General features: G+C 29.5%; 1 long non-coding RNA gene across 1 annotated transcript; it reads right to left on the reverse strand.

The window, feature by feature from the left end:
* Positions 1–1,052: 1,052 nt before the first annotated feature.
* LOC132720774 (uncharacterized) lies at positions 1,053–12,895 on the reverse strand. Its single transcript, XR_009624390.1, has 6 exons — positions 12,685–12,895; positions 9,925–9,993; positions 9,491–9,580; positions 8,512–8,529; positions 5,645–5,743; positions 1,053–2,525 (listed from the first exon to the last, which is right to left on the reverse strand). It is a non-coding gene; the product is annotated as an uncharacterized LOC132720774 (long non-coding RNA).
* Between the last annotated feature and the right edge of the window lie 265 nt (positions 12,896–13,160).

The raw sequence follows: 13,160 nt of genomic DNA on the forward strand, positions 1-13,160 counted from the left end.
AAAAAATATATATATGTTACAAGAAAACGATATAAAACAAAACAGAAAATTACATTATTTAACCATATATCTTTATATTTTGGTGGTTGTATTCATTTATATCAATTTTCAACTTGCTTTTATTAGAAATATATCTTTGATTTTTTATTATTGCTTAAAATGATCGTTATTCGCTATATGTTTATAAATAGATCGGTTAATTAAAATGCATTTCAAAGTAAATGACAGCACTTAATCATGAGTTTCAAATTGATTATTTACTTTATTTCATATTAGAATAACATGTGTATACATACATGTTTCAACTGTCAACGCACAATCATTAAATAAAGTTTAAATTGGGATAAGTCTATATACAATTGACCAATCAGAGATTATATGACTTAAGGTGATTTTTTCTTTTAAAAATAAACTAATAAAAAGTCATTAGATAACATCTCTGACCGGACATCTCTGACCGGATATTACCTTCGGCGATTTTTCTTTGAGAATAAAGTAACAAAAGGTTGATGTAAAACATCCTTACCTTAGGGGTAAAACAGATGTCAAGTTGATTTTAGATTTTAGATTTTTATAATTTGTTAGAACGAGTTTGAAATGTTTGATATTAAATAATAACTTGTTCAATACTTTTTTTTTTAAATATTTTTTTTTATAAGTAATGGAGGAATTGTCGTATAGCTGGTTGCACAGGCTAATGAGTCATACACGCTATATTCAAAAAGAATGACAAGTCAACATGTATATACATATATTAAGGTTTTTATTTCATAATGTGCACTATGGAACATGACATGATTTATGAGTATTATAGTTCAGGATGCATACGGACTGACCTTATGTCAGGATGATTAATATATGTAGCTCTAAAACGTGTGTATTTATATACATTATAAAATGTCCTTAGGACAGGTTGATATTATATATACTATTCTCAAATGTCAGAGAGGGAGTTCAGCTTTGGTATTCCACTCGTTCACTTGTGTGTTTGTATTTGTATATTAAAAGTATGTAACATCCGTGAGTTCTTCCTCCGTTATACGACAGATTATTTACTTATTGATACCCTTTTCACTTTAATAATCAGCGGTAACGCATAGTTGTGTAATATTTTCCTGGGTTAGGAAGAATTTTAGAGATAATTAATGTTTTGACCCCCGTTCGTATATCACGTGACCCGATAATGGCCGATTTGATCCGCTATTGGCATGTTTACAAGAAGTTTGGAAACGGTAAATACACCACGATGCATTCAAAAATAAATTCAGAAGAAGTATACAGTTAAAGGGGAAAAATACTTCTTATCAACATACATTTATATATGAATCTAAAAATCGTTCGTTCATAAACGCTAGTGATCCGTTATTGGCCACCCACACACCTGCTGCCCATGAATGCGAAGCATTTTTACATTCACATGAGATGCCTAGTTGCAAATTGAATCTAAACAGGGAATCATTCGATAAATATATGATATCTTTCTTTAGAAGTAGTTATTCCCCTTGTTCCAATTTCAGGTTGATTTTCTCCTGATTCAGACATATTCCTCGATTGCAGTCATTTTTGTGTCTAAACACACACAGATAATAAAACTTTTTATAATATTTTAAGTGCATGTCTTTTACAAATATTCAAAATGTATTAATTATGTGCTGTGTATAGTGTGCTCGATTAAAAGGCAACACTATCAAATCATCTTAACGGTTTTAGAACTTAAGTATCACACAATAAGACCTTACAACGTTTGCATTGTTTTCCTATCGCGGGCCATTAAATATGACAATGTCTAAATACATTTGAACACTCACACAAATTTTAAACGATTTTTGTTAATTTATACATTGAAGTAAATTTCGTAACTCTCCTATGAGCAGTTGTTAATATTAAAACACAATATCAAATTTAAAATTAAGCAAACGTTTAAAGCCTATGTTAATATATCATCAAAGCAACCAAAGAGATTCACATATGCCTTATAGATAGAAAAGATATAAAACAGTGACAGTATGAAAGTCATATAATGTGATCTGCCATCAAATAATAAATAAAAGCTGTGAACCTTTGTCTGTGACTATTTGGCTCGAAAATATAGTCATACGAGGAGCAGCTGTGGTCTACAGGCATTATACTTGACTTGGAAAGACCGGAATTAGCTTAATGTATATTTATATATATTCATATGTAATTATATTCTTTTTGAAAAAAACAGACAAGCATTTTTTTTACTTTTTATTGATTTGCTTGAAAAGTGAAAAATAGGTACAGGAATGACCTTAGAATATAAGCATTCATTGAATGGATAAATGAAAGTTGAGAATACTTGTGTGTGATAAGAAATCTATATTTTCAATAACATAACATCAGTATGAACGATATTCTAAAGCGTTCTCTTCACTTCATTTTTATCAATCTGTCATACAAATCACAGTAGTGAATCGCCATAATGATTTCCACACCATTACATTTCATCTTCCGTTGAGTCTTGTGCAATGTATTGCATACTGCTGGTATCACTAGCTTGTTTCCTAAAATATACAGATATAAGGAGATATGTTTACTTCAACGTCATTTCTTGAAACATTAGGACAATCAATGTCGACATGGCATAAAAAGAAGCATTTGTAATGACAATGTTGGAAAAATAAGCAGATTGTTTATTTACAAAAAAGTGAGAAAAAAATCAAATTTAAAGCAAAGCTCAAATTATGATTTTAAACTGTAAATATAACATGAACATGTATTTCAATTTTTTATAAAGAATGGTACATTTAAATTATTACCGTTAAAAAATGGTGTGTTATAAAAAGCAAGAAAAGATGTTATTAAATATATTTATGAACATTATATGATAAAGAAACACATTTTGATAAGCTAGGTGACTGACACATTTCACATTTTAATACTACGGTTGCCTGTTGACTTATGGCAACTGAGGCTGTTTATTGTCTCTAAAGTGATAAAGCTGGGTAAGAAATCTTTGCGTACTGTGCAATGATCTGCAACACCTAAATCATGATCTAACAATGTTAAAGTGTTTAAAGAAAATGTCAAAAGCTTCATATTTGCCCAGTAGTAGTTTTATTGGTTTTACTAAAACAATATTACTAGTAACTATTTAAGGGCCCTTTATGCCTAAAACATGATATTTTCATTTTTCAAAAGTTTCCACAATGTTCTCACTAACCATATATTTAAGTAATCTTTTGCCTCCCGTCCATTTTAGCAATTAGTACAGTTATGGTAATTTAGTATTTTGTACAGAAGTCAAAATATCACTTTGTTTACAATTTACTACCTTAGTGAGAAACTATTTCATATCTGACAATATATATCAAGGCGTGCCATGATTTTCTTTTACAACATTGAAAGGTAGAACTCCCCAAATGTTAAATTTGAATTATAACTTTTAAACAACTATGAAGTAAAAATTAAAAAAAAACATTTTGAATTAAATTCTTCCTTTTATTCCTTAAACACTGATCAGCTTTATTTATTATTTTGAGGAATTCTGAATTAACGCCTACGTGCGTGGCTTTTATACAAATATTTTCCGTCTTAAATTGTGGAATGCATGAAACATGTGAAAAGCATTTAAAGCGAATTACAAGAGAAAAGTCAGAAAAACAAAATATACCACAGAACATGATATTCACGTGAAACGGAGACTTAAAAGGAACCTAGAAATTACACTATACATGTCAAATTTTAAAATTCTTTTAAGCTTGTCGAAAAGTTGCGAATGTTTTAAAGACATTAATTAATCTTTGAAATGTGTATTTGTTTATGAATGTGTATGAATCATACACATTCATAAACAAATACACATTTCAAAGATTAATTAATGTCTTTAAAACATTCGCATCTTTTCGACAAGGTAAAAAGAATTTTAAAATGTTTGAAAGCAAACATTATAAAATACATGCTTATCCTTTCTACAGAAATTGCTTTTTTTATATATTTCTGACGCTTTAAGATCCTGTGACTCATTTTTCTATGATTGAATATCAGTAATATAACGCTCAAATGAAGATTTATCATAACTGTAAGTTCCAAAAAGCATTATTTGTAAATATATTACCGAATTGACATATCATGTTAATAAAGGGGGTAATTAGAACTTTATTTTCTATAAAGTCTAAGTCAAATTTTTCAATAAGAAATGAATGTATATATTTTAATGATTACATATAATGTGGACAAATATTTGCAGTACATATTTTACATATTCTTCGATGTTTGAAAATTGTCTTAAAAGCATTATTATATACATATATAAAATTTTACTTAAGTGTGGTAACAACCTTTATTACAACATACAGGATTCAGACCTCATTAAGCGTTATATTCACATTTTATCAAAGTATAACAGATGCACATTACTTTTTGATTCGTTCTGACTGTTATTCAGAACATTACTCTCCTAGGTAACCAATTTATAATTTTCTATCATATAGATTATATCCTGCAAAATCATGTCTTGTGAGAATTTGATCTAAGATATATGCCAATATGTGATACCATCAGCTGTGAAGCAACTTGATATGCCTTTCAGTGTTGTACCTTAAATTTGAGGACCACAATGTAAATTAAGGGCGTTTTGTATTAACCTTTGTATTGATGTGCATAACATGGTTTATTACCTCTTGCATGTAGCATCTTGTATTATGCAATCATGTACCATGGTTTTGTTTTAACTTGTTTATAATCTGTGATGTACTGAGCTATATATATCTATACAATATGTGCCCTATAGCCAGCATAATTTGCCTTTAAATAATTGACATAGAATTGGAGATAAGAATAATTTTACATCGATACTAGTCATTTTTCTGAAAACCTTATTCGTATTATAATTTGATTTTGCGGATTGACTCAAAGTGATTATTAACTAGATATTATCATGGCATTTACTATGAAAATAATGAATGATTGAAGTAAAGTAGCCAAAAACAATTCTTATAAGAATATATTTAGTTTTTTCTCATTATAACATATATTAAAATTAAATGTAATGACATGAGTATAAAATTTACAATAGCAGGAGAAAAAAAGAAATCAAATTAGTCTAGAGTATGGTTAATAAGACAGTTTTGTAAAGACGTTTATAATTCTAAAATATAATCACTAGATATGCCATTAACTTTACACAGATAGTAAGGAGGAAAAATAAAGATATGTTTATATTTAACCGGTATTTGGGACAAAAGTTTTCAACATAGATACAGATTTGTTGTATTACAACAAAATAAGGTAAAACAGAAACCCTAATAAAACCAATACAGTGATGAAAGCATAGTCAAATTTGATCATAAAGGATTTGATGAAAGACAAGTTTTGAAAATTTTAAAACACTCAAAAATGAATTGCAAATAGAAAATGGAATTTTAAACAGATAATGTTATGATGATTGTCAGTACATGGTGTTTTAGTACCAACTTGAAATTTCATTAATGAGAGATTAGTTATTTAAACATTATTTGCATACACAAAAAGCATTAAGATCTTCAAAATCACCATGCTTTTTCATTTGATTGTGGAGCAGGATAATTATTTCATAACATTGAATAAATAGTAAAATCCCTTTCAAAAGGTGACATATACCCACATTATATGAAATATCTCAAATAAATTCAATCACACATACCCGAAACGACTGGTTTATTGACCTAATTTCTTGGATGTACAGAAACCATGTTGTAATACCATCGATATCCATCGGTCATAGGGATGCCATCTACAATAGCTGTAAAAACAAAGGTTAAAGTAATTTCAAACATATTACATAAGCGTTGTTCTAAAATGAAGTTTGAATTTGCTTCAAAAGTATAATTCATGCTTTAAATACTGTCAAATCCAGTCGTATATAAATGATAATTTAATGCCCAAAACTTTTGCGATGGCATATAGATTTTGCCGAATCCGTAAGTCCTTCCGTCCGTTGTCCTTATTTCATCCATTCTCGTTCCTTTAACACTGGTCCATAACTTTGTCATTTATTAATGTATTTTTAAACAGTTTGCGTAAGTGCTTACACGATGTGTCCTGCACAAACCCAAGCCTGCATCTCAAATGTCATTGTTACTCTTTGACTTCAAAATAAATCTTTCATAAAAGTGCCTTGATGTTCGTATCAAGTCAACAATTTGCCATTTATGATTGAAATTAAAATAGCATAGCTGAAATGACTTGGCATTAATATATATGACATGATGTAAATGTGTCGCGCATGAATGTCAGGTCTCAGACTCAAAGGTCAATGTTAAACATATATGTCAATGAAAAGATTGTCTTTTTTGTACAACACTTTGTTACTTATAGATATATTTGAAATAGTTTGGCATACATATGCTGTTAATGATGACATGTAGTGATCAGCAGCCCAAATATCAAGGTCAAATTTATTTGTAACAAGAGGGCCAAGATGGCCCTAGATCGCTCACCTGACCCATCGACCTCAACTCATCCAAACAATTACCTAGACAAGCATTCTGAACAAGTTTCATGACAGGTGATTCAAAAATGTGACCACTAAAGTGTTAACAAGGATTATCCATACTTGAGCAGTGTGGCCTAGTTTTTGACCCAAGGTGACCTTTATTCGATATTCACCTAGAAATCGTCAATACAAAGTTTCAGACCAATTTCCAGGATATTTGGATAAAAAAACAGTAGCCACTAAAGCGTTAACAAGATTTTTCTATTTTTAGCTCCTGTGACCTAGTTTTTCATCCGAGATGACCCATGCTCAAAGCTATCTGAGCAATTACCTAGACAAGCATCCCGACCAAGTTTGATGGCAACTGAATAAAAAAAAATGTGACCACTAGAGTGTTAACAAGGTTTTCCCATATATGAGCGGTGTGACCCCAGATGACCCATATTCTAACTTGACTTAGAAGTCATCAAAACAAACTTTCAAATCAATATCAATGATATTTGGATAAAAATAATAGCCACTAGAGTGTTAACAACATTTTTCTATTTTTAGTTCCTGTGACCTAGCTTTTCATCCGAGATGACCCATGTTCATACTCATTTGAACAATTTCCTAGACAAGCATCCTGACCAAGTTTGATGATAATTGAGTCAAAAATGTGACCACTAGTGGTTAACAAGGTTTTCCATATTTGGGCGGTGTGACCTAGTTTCTGACCCCAGGTGACCCATATTCGAATTATCAAAACAAACTTTCAGACCTATTTCCACGATATTTGGATTAAAAATGTAGCCACGAGAGCGTTAACAAGAATTTTCTACCTAGACGAGCATCCTGAATAAGTTTGATGACAATTGGGTCCAAAATGTGACCACTAGAGTGTTAACAAGGTCATTCTATTTTTAGCTCCTGTGACCTAGTTTTGCATTCGAGATAACCCATGTTCGAACTTATCCGAGCAATTACCTAGACAAGCATCCTGACCAAGTTTGATGATGAATGAATAAAAGTATGATCACTAGAGTGTTAACATGGTTTTTCTATTTATAGCTTCTGTGACCTAGTTTTTCTTTCAAGATGACCCATGTTCACAATAATCCGAGTTATTACCTAGACAAGCATCCTTACTAAGTTTGATGATGATTGAGGCAAAAATGTGACCACAAGAGTGTAACAAGGTTTTTTCTGTTTTTAGCTCCCGTGACCTAGTTTTTCATCCAAGATGACCCATGTTCGAACTCATCCGAGCTATTACCTAGACAATCATCCTGACAAAGTTTGATGATGATTAAAGAAAAAATGTGACCGCTAGATTGTAAACGAACAAGTTAGTAGCTCAGATGTGCTAAAAAATATGATATGACAGATATGATATTTACACACCTGTCAAATCATTAATTGACAATTTAATTATAACTTAGTTTGATTAAATATGTGATGCTTTCAAACATTATGTGATAAGTTAGAACAGGTTTGTAACTTAAAGGTCAATGCCACATTAAGACTATTATGGTACAATGTCGTAAATTGGTGATCGTGGTACAAATATACAAGAGTACAAAGGTGTTCGTGTTATATTCCGTCATTCCTGTAGCGTTGTAGAGTTTTTCAAATAGCTGGAAATAATTCGGGGCACATTAGGAAGACATGGCAAATGCACAGACAACATCATGGAAGTAGAAGACAATTCAAAAATTGACCAATAAGTCCGGATAATACATCAATGGTTATGCCTGGTCATTTTTTTATTTATCACTTGAAATAAGAATGCACAAAAGTTTTGTTGGTATATATTTATTCTTGAAAAAATATTTTTATAGCAATCATAGCTTTGCTTTTAGTTAAACCTCAAACCTTATTTATTTATTTATTTATCTGTTTTCTTCCTTTTTATTGGGATAAGTTCATTTATCTATTTTACACGACAATTCTTGTTATATTTACAATTTAAAAAATATAAAAATAAAAGTAAAAGCAAGTAAAATTAAAGCAGAAAAAAGAATAGTTGACCATAAATCAGATACAAAGTTACTATTGATTGTTGTCTTACTCTGTCATAACAATTATGCACTCACCTGCCCAATGTCTTTGCCCTGAAAGTACAAAATCAAAACAATTTTCAATTTTATTACTTAGTGTTTAACATTTTTGAAATAAACGTTTGTCCCACCTAAAAGGAACACCAACTTTAGACTGTTTTTTAGTAACAGAAAAAATTGATAAAGATCAATTTTCATATTCTGAAAAATATCATTCCAGTGATTTTAAAAATTTTCCTAGGAAAGACTAGTTTTCCTGTTTAAAATTTGATTTCTTCGAGACGAGTTATAGATTTTGGAAGCCATTGCCAAAATAATTTTGATCTTTAGAATTACTGTAGGGAAAACACATATTATGTTTTTAAAATGTACATGAGAACCCTTGGGTCGTTTCATGATTTCTGTTCTAATTTCTAAATAATTAGAATGTGATACTGGAATAAAAGTATTTGTTTTTTTTTGCATTTGGAACACCATATAGAATATGCAGTGTTTATGTCTATTCCTATCCAGGCTTTGAATACATATTCACAATTCAAATAACTTCTAAGTCAATGATTGAATATTATAGTTTCTTAATCTTTCAGAAAATCTAAACCAAAATGTAATGAAAAAATAATGAAAAAGTAAATTGTAATGGTTTTATTTAAAACTAAAAACGGAATTGTAGAAATTTCTAAATCTTAATATTTGGAAAAGTTTGCTTCAATAACTAGTGAATTGAAAGTAATATTCTATGTATTTAAACATTCAGTGTTGACTAACGTTGGCGCTTATGCCACGAAAAGTGGTGTATTTTCATGAAACAATCTCTTGCAGCTTTCCTGATTTTTTAAATAGCAATTATGTACAGTAATATACATATTCCTTTAATAACATTGGCATTGGCAAAATAGATAAAAATATCATGAACATTAAAAATGATATTGTAAGTATCTGAAGAAATAAGTAAGTCATATCCTCAACAGTAGATATCTTGCATTTTAAGTATATTCTATAATAAAATAAAAGGTACCCGAGACAACTAGTTCGCTGCGTCCATTCGGTGGATGAAGAGAAACTACTATGTTATACCAGCTGTTTGTTTCAGTCCGATGGAATCCATCTAGAATAATTGATTAAAGAAAGATTGAATCATGTCAACGTGTACTCAAGTCTATCGTTAAAAAAGGTAACGATTTATATTTCTACAGAAATACTCTCAGTAAGTCTAAATCTACTTATATTTGAGGCAAAAATGAACTTATACTTGGCTGAATGTCATTGACTTGAAAATTAAATATTCACCAAAATAGAATAAAAAACCATGAAACAATGAAAGAATATCAATTTATATGTTGAATACTTTTGATACTATTGCACAAATAAATCATATAAAATGCAAAAGAAAGGAAAAAAAACAAGAGTAATGATAATGATAAAAACTACTAAAAACCAACAAGCTCATACAAAGATAACGTTGATTGTTGCCAAATACTACAACAACATTTATGTTATTGTCATCCCCTCTCCTTTGATCTGAAAATACACATATACACATGTACTGACAATGATGATAATGTACACAGATTGTATACTTCTAATCAACACATTGATAAATGCAATGCAAATACAACATACTGTGTGCATCGAAAAGTGATACAATTTTATACATTGTAAACTTGATTAAAATCATACACTGTTTTCAAACTAATCAAAATTTCTAACTACAAAACACTCTATGAAAAATGTCAAATGCAAGCACTAATTTTTTTTAATGAAATGCTGTTATGAAGTTATGTGTAGTAATACACAACGAAAGGTAATTTAATCTGAAAAAGATGAATAAGGTAAAGAAAGTCAGGTATGACCTTTATATAACAGGGTAAAAAATGTGTCTGTAAGCTTACAACTTACTACCCAGACAATCAAACTCATAAATTCTGTGTAAACTAAAAAGGTTGTGGTTTTAATATTTTATTAAGTATGAATTCAAATAATATTACTTAACTATTTGTTTCATTTCAATTGTTGATTATATGTCAATTATTAAGATCAATACATGTTTACTTATTGAAAAGCAGCTGTAATATTTAAGATTATACATTTTATTATAGTTGTTTACTCTCATTGATTTATAATATGCAGAAAATGATATTTTATATATCTAATTTTAAAACATAGATGATTAGAAAACAAACTGAGTTGTTAAGCAATAAGAAACGCAATGATTATTGGTTTATCAAAATATTAGTATTACTAGTATATCATAAACATGATACTATTTCATTTGAGCCGGTGCTTGGTGGCCATCAATGATCAGAATTATTCATGTTAAAACTGCAAAACTTTCAATTTTGCAGTATTGGTAACAGTTTAAGATTAACAGCTCATCTTTATTTTGGATTCTCATAAAAATCCTGCAATTCTAAAACAGAAATTGCTATTTTCATTTGCTTAAACATTCTTGTACAGAACATATATCGTTTATTAGATTTCAAAAAATATATCTATAATTTTATGACGATATGTTCTTATCCATATTCATACAGTCTTGTTTACTTTTAAATTTTTTAAAGCCTTTGAAAGTCAGAGACGTCCGTTTTCTTGGATGTTTTTGACTGACATTTGCTTGCAGTGTCCATTACTATATCTGTAACATTTTCATCCTGTTTTGTTTTAATTATTTTAAGGTTTTTTCTTCTTCTTGATGTTAAGTTCATTTTCATTTCAGAAATTTAATTTCTTTCTTTGGCTATTTCACTTTTCATATCTAAAGTGGCCTCAAGCATATTGATGTTCTTTAAGAGCCTCTCTTACAATTGATGCATTATATTTATCAACTTGATGGAAACCCCTCTATGGTAACAATGATATATTGTTAGACATGTAAAAGCATAATTTGTCCCATACTGTTAATTTGTTTGTGTGGAGAACAGTTTATAATTGTTTGACAGGAAACATCTCCTGAGTTGTTTAAAGTTTGACACTTTTCATCGCCATTATACCTGTCGGTTGTATCTTTTGTTTTTCACTTTCCTTGTTTTGAGTATTAAGTTATTAACTTATTAACACAATAACATACTACAATTGAACCATTGTCAAACAGATTGTATGTCCCGTATACATTTGTATTTTGTATTTTTTTATCGGACTCTTCTGGAAAGAAAAACATTTCTTTTGGTTGAAGATAACTTTTTGCGATTAATTTCATGTCAGGTTAGGACATGTAATTTTACATCTAGGTACTAGCCCAATTTCATCTATAAGGCATTAACCAGACTATGCACACAATGCTTTCCTCTTGGTATTATGAATATTATTCTTTACGACATTCGGACGTTTCACATTCGGATGCATGTTGGTTCAGATAGAGACTAGTTCCAAGTGGTTAACAGTAATAAATGATATAGTCTACATGTCTTGTGCAGTGACCACATCATTTAAAGAATCTTTGATAGGCCTTTGTCATATTGTTTACATTTTGTTCTTAGAAATAATAATTTAGTGTAACCGGATGTTGACAAACATGACCTTCAAAATGTATCTGATATTTTATTGATCTTATTGATGAGACATGGACATTTTTAAGAAAGTAAGAAATAAAATTCAATTGTTTGTTTAGGTCTCCAAACAATGTTTTGGTTTCATCTGCATGTATGTCAGAAATGATGACTTCTTACCGGTCATTGTATCTTATCTAAAACGAAACTTCTAATTATTCAAATTAGCTTTCTATAAATAGAACTTCCGGTTCAAAGGTAACGTGGCTTCCCGTAAACAATACAATAGTTGTTCGAAAAATACCACAATGCTATATTTACCAAAAACTTACAAAAAACACCAAATTAAATGAACGGCAAACATTTAAGCAGATTTGAAACACTACTCATAAATATCACCATTTTCAATTTAATTAAATATCTGTTTTTATGATCTGACATTATGATAAACAATTATTGTTTTATAATTCAATAAAGTTTTGTAATCAACTTACATATAACTTTTGTCTTAAAATAAACCTCAAAATTTGGTTTATTGTCTACTTTTTTTGAATATCCAGGTTTATGGCGTATATTTAATCAGTGTTTTAAAACATTCCCCAGTAATTTTATTCTTTTCATTTTATTTTTCTTGATGAAAAAAAACAAAAAAACAATAGATTTTTTTCTCTAAAAAATTCACTTAAATAGGAACAGAGGTAAAAGAAGATAAAAAGTTCGACCTCACCATTTCATTTGCGCGTCTATATTAAAATCATAATTAACACGTACAGATAATCCTGATCCACTATACGATCTGAAATATTGAAAATGAATATCATATAAAATATAAATGAGGAAATCGATACCACTTTTGGAGCGAGTGATTTAGCATAAAAAGAACAGGTAACATGACATTCAATATTAATCACTCTAGATCGATGATCAATACTTCACTGACAAAGAACTATATTTAAAGTGAATACATGGAGTATTATTTTTTTCCCCACAAAATTGGTTTGATTTACATGATAACTAGATTTGCCAATAACTTTTATCAATCTTTCAAAAAGAAAAGGGTCGGTAAAAAAGTAATTTTTAATTACTTTACTCTTTTTCAAATATCATTATTGAACCTTGACACATGCATACATTAGACCTACAATTACAAAGCGATTTTTTTTTAAAATAACATTTCATGACATTGGGCTACACGTATAATAC

The sequence above is a fragment of the Ruditapes philippinarum genome, unplaced genomic scaffold (assembly GCF_026571515.1).
Source record: "Ruditapes philippinarum isolate M1 unplaced genomic scaffold, ASM2657151v2 ctg2665_1_1_1_1, whole genome shotgun sequence".
Taxonomy (NCBI): domain Eukaryota; kingdom Metazoa; phylum Mollusca; class Bivalvia; order Venerida; family Veneridae; genus Ruditapes; species Ruditapes philippinarum.